Raw genomic sequence first — 15928 nt, 5'->3', positions numbered from 1 at the left:
ATTAAAAGATATATATGAATATTGTTAAGTGGAAAGAAAAACAGGTAACAAGTCAGAATGTGTAGTGTGATCTCATTTTAAAAATTACATCTAAGCTGGGAGTGGTGGTCCATGCCTGTAGTCCCAGCTACTCGGGAGACTTAGAAGGGAAAATCCCTTGAGGCCAGGAGTTTGAGGCTGTAATGCGCTATTATGATGGCCTTTGGAAATAGCTGTGCACTCCTGCCTGGGGAACATGGATCTTGTCTCTTAAAAAAATTAATTAATTTTTTTAAATTAACAAAAAATACATCTAAAGATCTGGAAAGGTCCACGCCTAAGTGTTTATAGTGATTTTCTTGGGACTTTCCTCTTTTTTTGGCCTCTTTGCAGTTACTCATTTTCCATAATAGCATGTGTTGCTTTTACAGTAAGAAAAAATATAGACCTGATGTGAGCGTGTCATGTTCTTGGTAAACCCTGCTGGCCTGCAGGATCACCGTTTTCTCCTGAGCGCTCACGAGCCGCCTCTGACTCATAATATGCTTTCAAAGTTTACTGCAGATCATTTCCAGACCACAGATCAATAATTTTCTTATTGTCCCTTTTAGAAAATATGATTTTTTTTTCCCTGTTATCCAGTCCCCTGAAATCACCTGTTCACTCGAGTTCCTCAGAGATCACTGTCTGTAATTCCAGCACCATCCTTTACATCCTGCTGTCCCTCTGGATATGGACTGGGCAGGCAAGCAGTGGGCTGCTCCAGCCACCTCCCTACCTTCCTTGCTCTTCACGTTCCCCATCACTGTGTCGCTCTGTAGGGTTTGAAGATGGTTTTCCCTAAAAAGATAAAATGATGGTCGCTTGGCTTGGCTCACTCTGTTATCCATCTGGATTAGGGTTGGCAAACTAAAGCCTATGGCCCAATCCCATCCACAGCCTGTTTTGTATGACCTGCAAGCCAAGGATGGTTTTAATATTTTTAAATAGTTGGACAAAAATAAAAAGAGTAATATTTAGGGACATGTGAAAATTATATGAAAAACTTTAATGTTTGTAAATAAAGTTTTATTGCAACACAGCCATGCCCAGTCCTTGACAAACGGTCCTTAGCTGCTTCACATTCCAATGGCAGAGTTAGGTGTGTGCAGCCAACACCGGATGGCCCACACATCCTAAATATTTACTCTCTGGCCCTTTACAGAAAACATTTGCCAACCCCGGTTAGGGTCATCACTCGTAAGCCATGGGTGCTATGCATCCTCTTTCTTGCTCTAAACAAAATATTTAAAAACAATCTTTTTTGATGTTTCTTACCTTGCTGACTGTAGCTTTCCTGGTGCTGGTCTCACTGGTGTGACCCCTGTAGCTTTGTGCTTTTGGTTTTTTGAGCATGCCTTTAAGATCTTACGTCTTCGGAGAGACCTCTTCCGGGTCATGTGGATTTCTCTAAGTTCTACTCCAGTCCCAACCCTGGGATTTCCTGGTCAGGACTCTTAGTGGCTGTTAGTTTTCTTAAGAACATCTTATCTTTCCTGAAAAGTCTTCTATTTTAGTCCCAAATGGTGCCACCCTACCTTTCTTTTCTTTGAATTTTTTATATGTTTAGATGTCTGCCCATTCATTCATTTCTCCTTCATCTATTCTAGAAGGATTTAAGGTAGCTCCAGAAATACATATGGCCAAATGGAAACGGAAGTGAGGAAACACAAGTGAATGGAAACAGGATAGAAAGTGGGCGTGGCTGTTTGCAGGGGATATCTAGATTAGGTTCTGAGGCAGAGGGCTGTCCCTTAGGGATAAGAGAGAAGCAAGCTAGTTGCTTGGGAAGAATTGAACTATTCTCTTGAGCCCAAAGAGCTGTCCTTCCTCATAAACAGGGTCCCGTGGGTCAGCACTGACTCCCACATATGCATTCCTTGGAAAGCTGAATAAAATGAGCAAAAAAACCTCTGCTGCCGAAATGAGTGCTTTTGTTTTCTTTATTTCTTTATTTCTGCACTTTCCCACATTATTGCCATATGAGTGTTAGTCCTGCGGATACATATTAAAACTAGTAGACATCTCAGAGGACGCTGGACATGAATGAGAGAAATGTAAATATTTATAACCTGGAGGCAGGGAAGGAGGGCTCCATAAAATGCTGTAAACAACATAGCAATTGCTTTTCAATAATTATAACTGTAAGTTTGATAAGAATAGCGCATATATATATATATATATCTCTATCTCCGTGTATTGGGGAGACATCTACTTGTTTGAAATGAACCTAAAATGTCTGAAAGTTGAGTGAGATGTTTCTTAAGAAATGTTCTTGTGGTGGGCGTCAGGCACCTTATGGGGCTGGAGACCTCAGGGAATGTCAGGAAAGACAGATCTTCCCCAACCCGCTGCCCAAACCTGCTGCACCAGAGGCTTCCTGTACGGAGAGGCGCCGCCAAGGAGAGCGCAGTGTGGCTTTTCTAACCTAGGAAGGTTTTTTGTCTTATGGCAGGTTTTGCTTAACATACAGGGGACCATAGGATGGGAAACCACACCATACTATTCTCTTGTTGTATTTGTTATAATCTGATTTCTATCTCCGAGTGCACAGTTTTTAACCAAAGAAAGCTTATTTTTCTCTCTTGAAAAAAACGACATAATAAAATTAAGCAAATGCCTATTAAAACTGGCATATAATAAAACCAAAAAATCTCAAACACCCCATGAACGCAGGTTGAGCCACCATGCAGAAACGCCGCAAAGCCACACAGTGCGGTGAGCTGTGGGGTAGGATTGCTTTCCTCTTTAGGACCTAGACAGATTGGCTCACTGACATCTTCATTTATCCATCAGCATTAGGCTGACTATAAAAGTGAAGGGGGCACACAATTGTCCCAGGACAGAAGCCTTAACCTGGATCTGTCCGGGCAGACTGGGGTGCATTGGCCACTCTGCCTTCAGCATTTTTTTTTTTCAGTTTTCTTTTTGATTACTGGAAAAGCCAGCTTATTGCCCTCCACAGCTGTTCGCTTTTTAAAATACCAGCCCCCCTTTCAGGATGTTTGACACCAGGAAAGATGTCGTTGTGGTCAAGTCAGTGTCCATCATCTCGTCAGTTTGGATCATGGCCCCTTGTACAGAGAGAAGGAGGATTTTATCTGTAACTCAGAACCGTGGGTGAGCCATGTAGCTCTGACATTGGAGTAGGAAAGCACAAAGCAATTAAAAATAATTAATGATTTCTGAATATCAGCCTTCTCCATGCAGTTTTAATCTAGTCCTCATTTAAATTGGAGGATGGACATTTAATTATCAGTATTATGAAATTCATGATTTATATATTTCATCCAATTGGATAAAATTTCTGCCACCAGCTTTTCATCTTATGATGAAAAAAATGTGTATCTTACAATGTGATCATTTAAAAACTCATCTACAGCATACCAAACAATTCCAAACATATTTTCCTTTCATTTGCAGTGATTACATGATTTCTGTCTCTCAATTAGGAAAAAAAAAAAAAACTCACCCGGAAAATTGAGAATAAATTTAATACTTTAATGATCAGAAAGCACTGCAGGGTTGGGAAAATGAAGGGTAAAAGACTCAAAACAATAGGGTACTTGAGAAGCACTGTTCTCTCCTGTGTCAGGTGTGCTGACACAACTGTTTGGCATGTTGTAATGTTCATGGTTTGATGCTGCAGAATTTGCATCCACATTCTGGGTGTGCCTGTGGTTCTCCTTTTCCCTGTGCTCGGGTGAGGGTGTGGGCTGAGTGAGTGTGCTCCTGATAATCAGCAAGGAGGGAAAGGGCCGCTGTCTTCTGGTGCAAGCCCCTGAGTAGTGTTAGCCTCTGCTTTCACAGGTGTCCCTGTGGCCTTTCAGTGGGTATGTTCTCGTGGCTCGGGGTGGCATTGCATTTCCGACCCCGGCTTCCCTGAGGTTCTTCACGCCACAGAGGATTTTCATAAACCCCGACAACTGGCTCAATTGGTAGTGGGTGAGCGTATGGGAAGGTGGGCCAGGATCTGAGACAGGAACATCAGTTTGGCACAGCCACTGATAATAGCATATGGGAAAATTCCCGAATGAAGTGAAAAGGTATTTATAATAATTGTGCTTGAACCAAGGAGGAAAGAAGTCATTTTAAAGGCAGATACATTTTTATCATCACCTATAAGAACCATTTTTATCATCCCCTATAAGAACCCTTATCTATCCATCTCCTCTTGCCCTGACTGACAACAAAATCAAGTATAAAGAAAAATAGAATAAGAAAAAGAAGAAATGAATGGAAACGGATGGGGAATTGATCACATGGTGTATTTATATATCCTGATGTAAAAGGTGCGGCTGACAGGTGGCCAGGTTTGCTCTGTACACAACCATGTGTGTGCTGTCAGGCGCACGCACGCTGCCTTGTTTCGATTGATGAATTGCCTGCTTTCTTGATTAAACCTTCCGTCACTTAAGAAACAAAAAGCCTGTGTTTAGATGGCAGAGTGGGACATGTCAAAAAAATCTGTCTCCTTTACCTTTGTGCAGATGTTGGGCACAGACTGTAACATGTATTATTAAAATGAATGTGGCATTTACTGTGCATTATTCGTTTCCTGGGAGAAAGGACTGTAAATTATATGCTAATAATAAGCTTTAACCCTTTCGAAATGCAAAAGATTTAAGAGTGCAAATATTCATGTAGGCCTGGCTAATTGGATGTGCTTTTCTACATCCACCATGGTGGCTGTGTCACTGAAGTTAATGAACAGCGTGTGCAGGCAGACACACAGGGCACTTGGGCAACTCCTGCCTCCTGGAGGTTTTCTGTAGTGCGAGTGCCTCCTCTAGGACTTCACAGAGAGATAGACCCTGAGAACGCTGAGCTGGGCTCTGGGTCATCTTACTCCAGATGAAGTCCGTGGTCAGGATCAGCTCCCCAGCAGGTCCTGTGGAGCTGAGTGTTAAGCGTGGTCCTCTCTTCGCACGCTTGCATTCTCACTTATGGGGCTGGGCCTGGGCCTTCTGGGCTGCAGCCTGGCAGGTATCAGGCTTTGGTGCCCAGCCCTTACTTGACTGTCTTCCTTGACCAGGCTTTTCTATAGCCTCAGCCCGGTTGTTCAGGTAGCCGACTCATCTCTCCAAAGACCTCCTTGGGCCCCTTGCTCCTCAGATCACACCTTTGTGCCCCGCCACAGCCTGACTGCATTCATTCAGACCTCAGACCTCACCTGCCTGGTGTCGGGGCTGTGGACAACCAGCCCCACTCGTGTCCCACCAGCCTGGGTCGCTCCCTGTGTCCTCCTTGCCTTTGTCTTGCGCTATGCTTGCCCTGCCTGCCACTCCAGCAACTCAGATTTCACCACCTTCACTTCTCTCTGTCCCTGGCTCTGGCTCTGAAGGCGGTTCCCAAGCTGCTTCTCCACCAGGCTTTTCTCATTCCCCTCCCGCTACTGACGCTGTCTCCTGGTTTACCCCACACTACTCTGTGTTGGAGAGTTTTCACCTGTGAGCACCTTGAGAGGGCAGAGACCGTATTTAGAGAGGGTGGAGGCTCCTCTCTCTTTTTTTTTTTTTTAATTGAGGAGGTTATAGTAAACAAAGGCAAAGACAAGAGCAAGATTGTTCACTCCATTCACTCATCAGTCACTGAGAGCTGCCCTGTCCTGTGCTCCTGAGGGCAAGCCAGCTGAACTGACAGGGCATTTGGGGTTGGAAGCACAGGGTCAGAATCTTGACTCTGACACATACTGGCCATCATACAGTGCTGCTGTGAGCAGTTGCCAAGGTTGTACACTGCACAGAATATGTGAATAGCATCCCCTAGAGCTGTACAAGGACCCTGCACAATGCTACTTTGGGCAATGCTAGTATTCATACCTTTAAAACAATGCAGTAATGCCCGTTTCCTTCCTGGATTGTTGTGAAGATCTAGGGTATGTAAGAACATTTTATAAACCAGGAGGCAGTGTAGGAATGTCACTTCTCTCCATATTGACCTCCCCTGTGGGGATGTGATCCAAGAAAGAGCCCAAAGATTTGTTGAGAATTATCACATGGGACACGCTGGCTTGGGTCCAGCAAGGACTTCATCTTCTTAGCCGTGTGCTCCCTTGTATAATTTTGATATATAAGATTACTTCTCAGAGTGCTCAGAGGAAATTTCTTCCTCAGTCCAGAGAAACTTGCAATAAAAGGCTCTCTGGCATGGCTCAGCTCAGTACCCCCTGGAAGCCGAGACATTCTGTCACGCATCACCACTTAGGAGTGGGCTATTTTCCGTGGCAAGCAGCCCACGATCCCTTTCTCAAGAAGGTGACAGAATGATGGCTTGGGGGCAGGAAGGAGAGAAGTGCTAGGCAGTGTGAGGCTGCGACTTCTATAAAATCTTCCAAGGTACCTTTGGTTTTTTGGAGGAAAAGTGCCTGGGGGGCTGATTTCTGCTCTAGGCTTTCATTTCTGCTTTTCCTGTGCCCCATGGGTAGGAAGAAGTTAAGACTTTTTCCAGTTAAGTCATCATGAAAAATAAAAATATTACTAGGTGACAGATACTTCAGTGCTCTTAAATAGGCAGCCACCTTCCCACTGTGCTTTCCCTTCTCTTTTTGGTTTTTAAGCATGGCAGAGCTTAGGCGGCATGGGTTTAATGGGCCACATCCCCTTCTTAACTTGGAAAAGGCTTAAATCTGTGGTCGAGGCAGCCGAGGGCAGCTGGATGAAGCAGGGCGGGAGCCCAAACAGCTGGATGCAGGCCTGTCTCTCCCACCTACTGGCCAAGTGAGGCCAGCAGAGCACCCAGCCTTTCTGGATCTAAATTCCACGTCTCTCCGTATCAGCAATTGCAGTAACAACATCGATCATTTGAACACAGCAATAGTCGGCTCATTCTTATAGGATGCTTCCTGTGCACCAGGCATTGTCTGGTGTCGAAGGTAGAGGTGGTAGTGCCCACCTCCCGGGACTTAAAGCTGTGTGGGAAGGAGCCTTGTATGTTCCGCAGCCCGAGATGCCCCAGGCCTCACAGTGGCCAGCAAATGTGCATTTACTGGCCCTGGACTTCACAGGCATTCTGTCCAAACGCTGCCTTGACTGTAACGTTCTTAAACACACGAACACGGAAAAACCAACTTTCTGACACCTTTCTCCCTGTATGTTTATCTTCGTTGTCTGGTTTTTCAGCAGAAATATGCCCCCATGTGCCCCTGATAATTCCCTTCCTTAGAGACAGCATAATTGTAGACCTGGCCAGAGAAATGCTGAAGACAAAGGGAACCCCCTTGAGCCCAGCCCTGCACCTGCTCTTAGCACTGCTTCAGAGGTTTACTCTGGAGTGAAGGAAGTAGGGTGGTGACCAGACACTCCTGCCTAGAGGCAGCTTATACCAAATTAGCCTTCCGTTTCTTTCTCTACCTCTGTCTCTCTCAAAATAGTAAACTGTCAGCTGAGAGGGGAGAATGATGAAGGCAGCTTCTTTCATTGAAACACATTTAGGGAGCTAAAGTAGTTTTTGCTTTATTAAAATGGATTGAATTAATTAAATGAATTTACTGAATAATACCCAGGCTTCCTCTTACTTACCCTGCGTAAGGTGTGTCATATGCACTTGCCATGCATTGTGTTATTTAATCCCAACAAATCCTTACCAAGAAAACATTTTACAGATGGGGAAACTGAGGTCTTGAGAGCTTGTGATCAGCTCAAAGTTACAACCATGATACACGGCAGGGCTTGAGATTCAGACCCAGGTCTCTTTGACTGCAGACACTGAGCTCGAAACCACGGTACCGAGGACACTTCTTTAGTGCAGGTTGCGTGGGACCATTTCCCTCCCCTCATCAAACTGAAGGTTGGAAATGGCACACAGACCTGGCGTGAATCGTGCTAGGACTCACTTAGTGTACTGGGCCTCAGCACTGTTTACACTCTCACCTGGGCCCCTGGATGATCATCTCTGGGACCTCATCAGAGTGAGGCCTTTGACACTTGGCTGATGGCAGTGCCGGATCCAAAGGACAAAAGGAATAGGGGGTGTGGCTCCCATCACTCTTGTTGGGCAAAACGGTGAAGGTGGGGAGCCCAGGGCCTCCTTACTTAAAGTTAAGTGACCTTGGGCAAGGAACTGAACCCTTCTGTGCCTTTGTCTCCTTACCTGTAAAATGGGGGTGATGGTGACTTATGGTGAGGCTTAGAACCATGCCTGGGACACAGAAAGTGCTATTGATGTATTGCTGTGATTGTTGGTATCCACAGCCCTGCCCTCCCAACCCCTTCTCAGATCCTTTCCCAGCCAGGAAAGGGGATATACCAGGTACCTCAAAGAACCTCTGCCTTCATAGTGGGGGCTGCACTGGCCTTGCTGCTGTAAACCTGTGTCTGGGGGAACCCTGCGCACTGGGATGTCTGTACGTGGTGCCCTTCTCTTAGCCTATAGTGATGGTGGGCAGCCCAAGCCCATCGTTTCACTTATTGGGCCTGAACCCCGAGTTGTCTTCTCCCCTACTCTAGCTCTCCTGTTCCGTGAGTCTCCGCACCCTGCCCATGGGCAGAGCTCTAGTTTGAACTCGTAGTCACCTGTGTGCTGCCCTGCCTTTCCTGCTTGCAAGCATCGTTCTCTAGATTAGGCCTCCTAAAAGCCATCCTCTCCTAAACCCGAGCCCAAGGTTACTGAGCCAGTACAGCCTGTGAGCTTTCCCTGTGAGTGCTCCAGAATAACCCTCACCTGTGAGCCAGTCAGTCCCAGCCCCAGCTTCCACTCCTGCCTGCTTCCAGCCCTCTGTGTCCTCCAGCTTCCAGCATTGCCAAGCTCCCTTGCTCAAGCATCTCTGAGTTAGGACAATAGTGGCAGGGCACTGGATTCCGGGTTGGGGTATTTAAACTCTCGATGGCCTGCTAAGGACGGACACAGGCGGTGCCAGAACTTGGGGAGCAGCTGGACAGTCGCACAAGCTTTGGTGATGAGATTTATCTTTCAACTCTTACACAGTATGAGGGTCCCCCTTTTGTGTCAGAACGAATGCATGTAACTGTTGACATTAGGACAAAAGAAATTCTGATCTTTCTTAGAACAGCGAAGCCACCTGTCTTGTTTGGACGGAGTACCTGCATCCATCCCCCGTCACACAGTTGGTGTTTGTGCCCCGAATACTGAATTGCTTTTTCCCTCTTTATTAATGGCCAGTGATGGTCCTAAATGCATTTATGTTTTAAAAAAAAAAAAATCTTCAGTCTTGCAGCCTGGAGTTTGGATGGAATATATTTATCACCTATCCCAGAGAATGAGGCTCCTGATTCCCCAGATTTGTCTTACAATTGTCTCTAAGACAATGAATGATGCAGCACTCTCCTCCAAGGTTGAGATCCTTTGTTAGAGAGCAGTTCCTTACGCCTGACTTGTTTTATAGCATGAACGATCTCATGATCCACTGGCGAGGCAACATCCATAATTTTGAATGAGAGAGTAAAGCTTGCCTCGGTGGCCCTAAGCATTGCTTCTGGTGACACACTTAGAAGTCCTTAATCGCTTGCTACCTAGAGGCAATAAACGCACCCGTCTTTATGTTTCATCGACTGTGTGTTTACCTGAAATATGCCCTGCGTAGCAAAACGCCAGTTTCACTCCTGTGAGAAGGTGCTTGGCTCATGAATTACACGGCCCTCACTCACCCCTATTTTGCCAAAGGTGGTTGTGCCTTTTGTAGGCCCAAGACGTAACTTCTTTGGCCGGGAAACCCCTTGGCTATTTATGCTTCTTGTAAAACTCTGGCCATCTGCTTGGTTTCCAAGTTCTAAGAAAGGAGATCCACCTCTGGTCATCATGTGGAGTTCAGGGTTTATTCTGGAGGGTGGGATGATGACGTCTCCTTCACTGGTGTGTGCCTGATGCCCAGCCCAGGGCCTGGCGTACAGGAGACGTTGCATGACACTCGATGTTTCATTAATTCTGAGAGGACCTGGGTCTTAGAACCAGTTCACCCTTTTGTTTCCCACCCTTTCCAGCTACATTACTTTAGACAGTTTATAGAACATTTCAGTCTGTTTTCTTTTTTTTTGAAATTTTGAATTGTATTTTCTCTTCTGAATTTGAGGATTAGAGATAATGTACATGAAATACCTAGTGCCTAGTACCAAGTGGGCACTTCAGAAACAGGAGTTGCTATAACTGCCATACTGTTATTCCAGGGAATTGCTGCCTATTACACCAGAAAGCACTGGTCTCATTCACCCTGCAGTGTGACCCCACCTAAAAGTCCAGCCGGGGATGGAGAGGGTGCAGCTGACAAAGGGAGCTCATGCATGGTGGGACCCGGCATGGCTCAGGGAACCTTTTGGCGTAATAGAAGGCAAACCCTCCCTTCTGGTTCAGAAATTTGTAATTGCTGGAGATGTTATCTTGCTACTGGGTAAAATGATTTTAAAGAGAGAACTCAACATTTAAATCAGCCTCAATTTTCCGTGTTCCTTTTCATCAAGTCAGCTCTGGTTTGAGAAGGATAATATCGGCACTCAACCCTTTAAATTATTTTCCTTCTTTCCCTTTCTTTTTCTTTCTCTTTGGCCTTGGCTCCTTCCTTTCCAACCACTCTCCGCCCAGAACCTCTTATTTTAGCAAAAAAAAAAAAAAGTTTCTTTCCTTGCTCTAGAATCACACCACCCACTGAGCACATCATCTGGAAGTCCTCTGTCCCCAAGCTCACTTGCTGCCAGGCCGGCGGCCCCCAGAGGCTCGAAGGCCACAGGGGCACACCGTCTTTTCTCAGGGTTGGAGAGAGTAGATTAGATAACGTCCTCAGATGTCCCGTCTCATGGCAGGTCACTGCCACCATAAAGGGTATGGCTGTAGATGCTGGGGGACTGCTGCTTTCTTCAGGCTACATTTTCTAAAAAGATATCATACCTTTTCTTTGGATTTAATGAGGACAGACATTTTAATCAGAGGTTAGTCATTTATTTTTGCAAACTATTGTTTTGATTCATCATTTTTGCAGATAATTAAATGGTTCAGTTGGCACAGTATGTCTACTTTATTAAAACAGGTAATTTTGGGGAAAAAAAGAGATGCTGTTTTTTGGATCACTGCACAAGAATTGCTTTTATCTTCATCTTTGAGCATAGTTTCTGGTTATTTTGCCAGGAGGCTGTCTTGTGTTCAGACGTTTGGTGTCCTTTCTGGTCTGGAGGGGCTTGCCCTTTGATGATTGGGATGTTAGCAGATACGCCCTTTGAAATGGGAAAAATGGGAACTGAAGAGTAAATTCTGTGCAGCCACCTTTTAGGAACACTCTTCGGTTTTAATTGGATTGGGAAAAAGAACCTACAAGTTATGAACTTTGCAGAGCAGCAGTTCTTATGCTAAAAACAGATTAATTGTAGCCCTCGCAGTGGGTGGAGTTTCAAAGTCAATTACTGCTTGTCCTATTATAATTTACACACATAGGATTTGAAAAAGTCTGCCACTTAGTATAAAAGTGAAAAGGTTACGTGTACTAGTTTGAGTATACCTATGCCTCTTCATTTGTAAATGCCTGTTCATGTGTAAATGCTTCAGCTACGTGTATGTGTATGGATATGCAACTCGTAGCTGTGGAACTGTAACTACATCTGTGGGCAAGATGCCTTATGAAGAGGAACCTTTAAGGTCTGGTTCTTTAAATCCGTAGTGGCTCAGCATATAGTCCTTTGTCTGGCAGTCCAATCCACTTGTGGGCACAGTAGCTGGTCCCTGCAGAGCCTAAGGGGCACTCCACTCATGGGCCATGAACTAGTAAGGGAATAGCCCTTCAGGGGTCAATTTTTTAAAAACAAACTGCTCACAACATTTGCTTTCTTTAATTTTTTCCATGTTTGTGTCCCACATCAGTTAATTTGCTCATTAAATGGATTTATTTTAGATGGACCAATTAAAAACTTTGGAAGCTAATTTTTTTGCTGAGCAGAGCAGACCTCTGAAAATACAATTTATAACATGGCTTCTGCCCTTCCACCGAGAGCTGTCTTATGGTACTGTAACCTCTGGTGCTTGTAGAAGCACAAAATTGCTGTTCTTTGTCCTCCAGGTCTGGGGCTGAGCTGCCGTGTGAGTGGGTTTCTCGAGCCTTCCCATTGTTTTAGGGTGAACAAGCAAGTCTGAAAAGTCCAGCCCAGCCCAGGAGTGGCATGCTGTATTTGTTTGCTTGCATAAACTCCGTAGTTTAATTTTTTTTAATAGGAAGCTGCTATGTAGTTCGGATATTTAAACAGTTATTAACCGAATGACAATTAACAGATTGCATAGACAGATTTTCTTTTGAAAACCTCTGAAATTGAGTACAGTTTGCAAAACTATCACGGCATAGTAATGACAATGAATTTTGATTTCCCGGAACTGATATTAGACTCCTTATTAAACTATGTGCATCTGCTTTTAATTTACTCCAAATAATTGGAAAATGCAATGAAGCTTTCCAATTAAAGCACGGCTTTATGCTGTTTAATAATACCCCCATAATATTATAGCTTATGAAGTGACAGGTGAGTTGGTGTATGAATAAAACATAAAGGCAGCAATAAGGGACAGAAAACCGGAGACAGTTGTGGGGATTTTAAATGCTGGATGTAATTTGCATATATTAATCTCTTCTTTTCAGCCTTATCAGGCGTTCTTCAGTATTTGAAGTTAAAATAGCGTTGACAGGCGGGAGTACGCTTAGTTTTTTCAAGGATTTATTACTTGTATAATTTCTGATCTTTAATAAGCAGATATGACTGATCCTCATAGTTCTATAGAAATCAGTTAATTGTTCCAGATGGCGTGTACTGATTATGCAAAATTACTTTTCACACCATTTTTTTTGTGATGGAGTTTGGAGTAAAATTAAATTTTTTATAGCCTTCTTATCATGCTGTTTTACAGTGGTTTTTCCACAGAAGTTGAATTTAATCTACTATATTACATTGACCAGCACAGTTATTCTAATGTAGCATTTTGTGATTTGACAAAGAATAATAGAACACATTGCTCATTGTTCATTACTGTGTCCCTAATAAAAAGGAACTCCTGTGTATAGAACATAGCTGTTATTTATGAAGAATGCCTAATTCATACAGTTAAAAATGCAAAATTATATTATGAAGTAGTTCCTTTTGAGGAAAGAATATCTGGGAAAAGCAAATGGAAATAGGCTTGTAGCTACAGATTTTACATGCTAAGGGAGGAGCCTTCTTTTAATGACCGGCGTGTTTAAGTTGTGCTACTTTCTCCTTTGAAGAAGGAAAAACCCAGATAATCTCATTCTATTAAGAGAGGTGTCACTGGTTGACTTGTCTTGATTTACATAATCCCAAAAGTCTTTCATAATTGAATAGCATTTATAAAAGGTGGTTACACTTTAGTGTAAAGTATCCCAAAAAAAGTCCAAAAGGCGTCAATGAGAATTCATCTCTGACATTTTCCAAAGTGTCTGTTTATCACCAAGGCCCTTGTGTTGGTGTCGGATCCAAGTCCAGGTGGTGTGTGCCCCTAGGTAACATTTGTGTAGGCTGATCCTCGTCCAGGTTCTCAGATAACACTCTCTCTATGGCTCAGCTACTAGTGGGATGTGAAGTACTCAGCCGACTCACTCCAAAATGGGACTAAGGGGCTGTCACCTTGATGCAGGAGTGGACGCAGTTTCCTTCCTTTGGGAGGACCTCTTCCCAGAGCACAGCGGGGTAGGGGTCGGGGGAGAAAGCTCTCCGTTGCATCAGAAATCCTGTTTGGATGTGCGGTATTTTAAATATAGCAATAAATCTATATAAAAATATTTCTATGTATACAGTCTGAAGGTTCACCTGTCTACAAAAGCGCCCATCATGTATTAAGTCTTATCAGGACTTGTGTAGACTTGGGACACATCTTTCTATTTTAAGGAGAGTCGAATCCCATGTATGATACTCACTTGATTGCTACAGGGTCCATCTGCTTGCTCCCGATACTTCTGGTCCCCCTCATCAGCCATTCCACAGGCTTGAGAACGCATCTTTGTTTGAACAGACTTGAGGAGGATTTGGATCTGTTTAAAGGGTTCGATTCCCTTGGCCCTGGGGGAATCAGACTTTTTTTTTTTTTTTAAATATACTTCTACCAGCAACACTGATTGCTCTTCATACAGGGGACCCTGGAGTAGAAGCAGGCCTGCGTTGATGCCTCTGAGCAGGCTCTGGGGAAACAAAGACAAGCCACAGAAAGTAGCAGACCTGGGAGCTCTGAGAGCGCTGGGCAGGGAGCTCGCAGGGTCCGCTGGGGGTGGGGGCGCTGGGCAGGGAGCGCAGGGTCCGCTGGGGGTGGGGGCGCTGGGCAGGGAGCTCGCAGGGTCCGCGGGGGGTGGGGGCGCTGGGCAGGGAGCGCAGGGTCCGCGGGGGGGGGGGGCACTGGGCACAGGGTGAGAGTTGCCCTCTGGGAGTCTGGGGTCTCCACAGGGACCTGAAACACAGATTCTGTTAGAAACCCAGATGTTAGCACTGCCAGTGCCACACAGTACCGTGTACATTGTACTATATTCTGGTCTTCAGAATATTTTTGGTTAACTCTATTTTGTATCTACTCTGGTCTTGAAGGACATTTCACAGTAAGGTAATATATTTGGCTCCTAATAGTACTAGAATGACTAATCAAACCGAACATGAAGAAATGTGACTCAGAGCCTAGAGCATGCTCACATGTACAGTACCAACTCAATTCTGTATTCACTTTACCTCCAGAACTTCAGAAACTTGAAAGCTTTCACATACCCTCTTCTGTAAACTCAAAATGTATTTTTGTGAAAATGAAAACTATATGAAAAAGAGAATGCATAAATCAGAGATGATTAAAAATATTTGTTCTAATGCAGTAATAATTTGGTAGTAATGCTTTCATCAGTATAGCTTAAGGCTACATTAAGTGGACAGACTTTATATGGATTCTCTAATTTTAATCTTCAAAATGCTATCTAATGTCTCATTAAGACTTGCATATAATGTATCTTAAGTACAGTCATTAAATATAGTTTAGGGAGATTTATGTTCAGATATTGCTTAAAGATGTTTTAATAGGCCCATTTACTCTGATGATATTAATGAGCTCTTAATACAGACTAAGCTTCTAAAACTAGTGGTAAAGACTCCCAGCCTGAACACAACAACTTGGAATTAATGCCTGGTTTGGACAGATGCCTGAGGGTTAGTCCTGCGGCCACTCCAGGGTCAGCACCAGCCCCTTGCTGGATGGAGCCTTGTGTTTCAGAAAGGGGCCTCCTGTAATGGGGTCTGGCTGCTGACTCCAGAGCATCCATTCTTCGGCCAGCCTGAGTACAGTCCTTTTTCCTCCCCCAAACTGTGCACAGGACATGTGCTAACTAGGCCGAAGTACCCCTCCAAGGTCATTTGAGAGGCATTGACAGCCTTGGCGGTGGCACTGGGGCATGTGAGGGGTTAAAGGAGGCTGTTGCTGAACTTCCCGTGGAAGCATCTGCCAGGTAAGGTGTGCACAGTCTGGCATCGTTATGTGGAACAGCTTCCCTCTGCCATGAGTGAACTATAAAAGGTCACATGGGCGTGCTTTCATCTTTCAGGCATTCGTCGTAGCTGAAATATACGGAATAAAGTAGTCCTGCTAATTCCAAATCAGAAAGAAAAAAAAGCCCAACAGGAACCTCCGTGAGCCCCTCACACACACGCACAGTTGTTCCCCAGGCCCCACTTTTAAATGCGTAGCAAAAAAATCTCTGTTTTGGTATTTCCCTCTTTCAGAGAAATATTGAAAAGTACACTTTTTTTGGTTTCAATTATTTTAAGGGAGGAAAAAAAAGAACCCGTGAGTTCAGAGACTTTTCTAATTACTAAATTGGTTTGTTATAAAAAGATAATAGCAAATTTCTTCTTTTCATAATTGGACATTTCTTCCCTGTAGGCTAATGCAGGCACAGCCCGTGCATGCACAATAAGTTGTGCTTTTGAAAAGCCATAACTAGCTA

General features: G+C 44.3%; 1 protein-coding gene and 1 pseudogene across 2 annotated transcripts in view; both read left to right on the top strand.

The window, feature by feature from the left end:
• Positions 1-15928, top strand: part of MVB12B (multivesicular body subunit 12B) — a 180485-nt gene that overhangs the window by 98699 nt on the left and 65858 nt on the right. The window lies entirely within an intron of this gene.
• LOC112608781 lies at positions 1873-1951 on the top strand (annotated as a pseudogene).

The sequence above is a fragment of the Theropithecus gelada genome, chromosome 15, assembly GCF_003255815.1.
Source record: "Theropithecus gelada isolate Dixy chromosome 15, Tgel_1.0, whole genome shotgun sequence".
In the NCBI taxonomy this organism is placed as follows: Eukaryota; Metazoa; Chordata; class Mammalia; order Primates; family Cercopithecidae; genus Theropithecus; species Theropithecus gelada.
This window is presented reverse-complemented; position numbering and strand designations above follow the sequence as displayed.